Below are 3,910 nucleotides of genomic sequence, written 5' to 3'. Positions count from 1 at the left end.
GCACCCGAGGCGCCCCGAACATGCACCAAGGTGCACTCGACCCACAAGTGAGCGCAGGTCGTTGCGCCCGAGGTGGTGTGTGGGCACCGCGTTGCAGACGGGACACTGCACACACACGACGCCCCGTCAGGGTGCACGCACGTAGGCCGGGCCGGGTGCACATCTGACACCCTAGCAAGGTGCGTGCCCCCGGGTAGGGCTCACACTTGGCGAACGGGGCGCACTTGGCGAGGGAGGGTGTGCACGTCGACGGGGGTGGGTGGCCGGGGTGGATTCGCACGTGGGTCGCGGTTTGCTAAGTACACACTGCGACAAGCTCATAACAGGTGCGATCATACCAGCGTTAGTGCACTGGATCCCATCAGAACTCCGCAGTTAAGCGCGCTTGGGCCGGAGTAGTACTGGGATGGGTGACCTCCCGGGAAGTCTCGGTGTTGCACCCTTTTTTAGTTTTTCGCCGGGCGTCGCAATGCTATTTGAATTAACCTTTTGCGCGCACCCGAGGCGCCCCGAGCACACAGGCCACGGTGCAACCCGGGCGTTGTGCGCGCACCCCGGTGCACCCGAGGTGCTGCGCGCGCACCCAAGTGAAATCGGTGTGCACCTCAGCCAGTGCGCGCTCAGTCGAGTCGCGCACATTGGCCAAGGTGCACGGTGATGTTTCTTACTCTAAGGTTCCGCACCAGACGCCCGGGACAGGTGAGCGAAGCTGGGCGGGGCTGGGTGCGCGCCCGGGGCAAGTGCACGCAGCTAGAGAGAGCTTTGGAGCGCACCAGAGGTGCGCACCTTGGAGCACACTTCGAAGCGCACCAATGATGCGCTCCATTGAAAAGTTTCCTGAAAAGGCAAAAAAAGTTGAGATTATAGAATTTCCCACTTGAGAGATTGTAAAAAAAAAAAATTTAAATGAAGGAAACGCAGGTGCCAAGGTGTGCGCGCCCGGGTGCGCAGCCCAGCCAAGGTGTGCGCACCAAGGCGCCCACCCTGGCGAAGGTGCACCCAAGGTGCGCACTCGAGGCAAACTGGACAATTAACCCAACTTTCGACTTCGCGTGCACCTGCGGACCTTGGAGCGCACTTCGGAGCGCTCCTTAGTGCGCACCAATCTTGGGCACCTCGGAGTGCGCCATGGCGCCCACCAAGGTGCGCACCTGGGGCAAACCGAGCTCCGACTTCGTGTGCACCTTGGAGCGCACGAAAGGTGCGCACCATGGCGCCCACCAAGGTGCGCAGCCCAGCCAAGGTGTGCGCATCAAGGTGCGCACCCTGGTGAAGGTGTGCACCCGGGGCAAACCGAGCTCCGACTTCGTGCGCACCTTGGAGCGCACAAAAGGTGCGCAACCCAGCCAAGGTGTGCGCACCCCGGGCAAACCGAGCTCCGAATCGTGCATACCAGACGTGCACGCCATCGTGCACACCTTGGAGCACACTTCGGAGCCCTCCTTGGTGCGCACCGATGTTGCGCACCTCGGAGCGCACCCGGGGAAAACAATGCAATTAACCCGACTTTTGACTTCGTGCGCACCTCGGAGCGCTCTCGGGTTCGCACCTCGGAGCACACCGAGGTGCGCACCTTTGATGCGCTGCCTTCACCAATTTCCAGAAAAGGCAAAAAAACATTGAGAAGGTATGCGCACCAAGGTGCGCACCCTGGCGAAGGTGCACGCGAGGTGCGCACCCGGGGCAAACCGGGCTCCGACTTTGTGCACGCCATGCTGCGCACCTTGGAGGGCCATGGTGCGCACCTTGGAGCACACTTCGGAGCGCTCAATGGTGCCCAACCCAGCCAAGGTGCCCACTGCGGCGAAGGTGCACGTGAGGTGCACACCCGGGGCAAACCTGGCTCCGACTTCGTGCACGCCGCACCTTGGAGCACACTTCGGAGTGCTCCTTAGTGCGCGCCATGGTGCCCACCAGGGCGCGCAACCTAGCCGAGGTGCCCACCCAGGCGAAGGTGCACACCCGGGGCAAACCGGGCTCCGACTTCGTGCACGCCATGGTGCCCACCCCGGTGAAGGTGCACGCGAGGTGCGCACCCAGGGCAAACCGGGCTCTGACTTCGTGCACGCCGCACCTTGGAGCACACTTCAGAGCGCTCCTTGGTGCGCACCATGGTGCCCACCAGGGCACGCAACCCCCCCGAGGTGCCCACCCCGGCGAAGGTGCACGTGAGGTGCACACCCGGGGTAAACTGGGCTACGACTTCGTGCACGCCGCACCTTGGAGCACACTTCGGAGCGCTCCTTGGTGCGCACCATGGTGCCCACCAGGGCGCACAACCCAGCCGAGGTGCCCACCCCGGCGAAGGTGCACGCGAGGTGCGCACCCGGGGCAAACCGGGCTCCGACTTCGTGCACTCCATGGTGCCCACCGCGGCGAAGGTGCACGGGAGGTGCGCACCCGGGTCAAACCGGGCTCCGACTTCGTGCACGCCGCACCTTGGAGCACACTTCGCAGCGCTCCTTGGTGCACACCATGGTGCCCACCAGGGCGCGCAACCCAGCCAAGTTGTGCGCACCAAGGTGCCCACCCCGGCGAAAGTGCACGCGAGGTGCGCACCCGGGGCAAACCGGGCTCCGACTTCGTGCACACCGCACCTTGGAGCACACATCGGGGCGCTCCCGGGTTCGCACTAGCGTTGCGCACCGTGGTGGGCACCTCGAAGCACCAAGGTGGACAACGAGGTGCGCACCTTTGATGCGATGCCTTCACTAATTTCCATAAAAGGCAAAAAAAAATGAGATTTTAAAATTTCTGTTTTGAAAGATAGTGAAAAAAAGGGAATGCTGGTGCCATCTTGAGCCCGCCCTGGTGCGCAGCCCAGCCAAGGTGTGCGCACCAAGGTGCCCACCCTCGTGAAGGTGCGCGCCCGGGCAATTAACCCAACTTCCAACTTCGCGCGCGCCAGGGTGGGAGTGCACCCAACAACCGGGCCTGGGAAGAGCCAATGCGAGAAACCCCAGCAAATGCTCTGACAAAAAAAGAGGGGGCGCTCCAGTAACCCCGCTTCGGAGCGCACCCTGGGCAAACCCAGCCAAGGTGCCCACCCTGGCCAAGGTGCAGGCGAGGTGCGCACCCGGGGCAAACTGGGCTCCGACAACGTGCACGCCGCACCTTGGAGCACACTTCGTAGCGCTCTCGGGTGCTCACCGTGGTGGGCACCTCAGAGCACACCAAGGTGGGCAGCGAGGTGCGCACATTTGATGCACTGCCTTCACTAATTTCCACAAAAGGCAAAAAAAAAGGAGATTTTAAAATTTCCGTTTTGAAAGATAGTGAAAAAAACGGAACGCGGGTGCCATCTTGTGCCCGCCCTGGTGCGCAGCCCAGGTAAGGTGCCCACCCTGGCAAAGGTGCGCACCCGGGCAATTAACCCTACTTCCGACTTCGTGCGTGCCAGGGTGGCAACCGGGCCTGGGAAGAGCCAATGCGAGAAACCCCACCAAATGATCTGACAAAAAAAGAGGGGGCGCTCCAATAACCCCGCTTCGGAGCGCAACCGGGGTAAACCCAGCCAAGGTGCCCACCCCGACGAAGGTGCACGCGAGGTGCGCACCCGGGGCAAACTGGGCTTCGACAACGTGCACGCAGCACCTTGGAGCACACTTCGAAGCACTCCCGGGTGCCCACCGGCGTTGCGCACCGTGGTGGGCAGCGAGGTGCGCACCTTTGATGCGCTGCCTTCACTAATTTCCAGAAAAGGCAAAAAAACATGAGATTTTAAAATTTTCGTTTTGAAAGATAGTGAAAAAAATGGAACGCGGGTGCCATCTTGAGCCCGCCCTGGTGCGCAGCCCAGGCAAGGCATGCGCACCAAGGTGCCCACCCTGGCGAAGGTGCGCACCCAAGCAATTAACCCTACTTCCGACTTCGTGCGCGTCAAGGTGGGTGCGCACCCAACAACCGGGCC

At 62.1% G+C, this 3,910-nt stretch overlaps 1 non-coding gene across 1 annotated transcript; it reads left to right on the top strand.

Moving 5' to 3' along the window:
• The first annotated feature begins 324 nt into the window (after window positions 1-324).
• LOC131062022 (5S ribosomal RNA) lies at window positions 325-443 on the top strand. The gene has a single exon (XR_009110649.2). It is a non-coding gene; the product is annotated as a 5S ribosomal RNA (ribosomal RNA).
• Window positions 444-3,910: the final 3,467 nt, after the last annotated feature.

This window comes from Cryptomeria japonica, chromosome 2 (assembly GCF_030272615.1).
Source record: "Cryptomeria japonica chromosome 2, Sugi_1.0, whole genome shotgun sequence".
In the NCBI taxonomy this organism is placed as follows: Eukaryota; Viridiplantae; Streptophyta; class Pinopsida; order Cupressales; family Cupressaceae; genus Cryptomeria; species Cryptomeria japonica.
The sequence above is the reverse complement of the archived record's forward strand: the minus strand, read 5'-3'. Positions and strand labels throughout refer to the sequence as shown.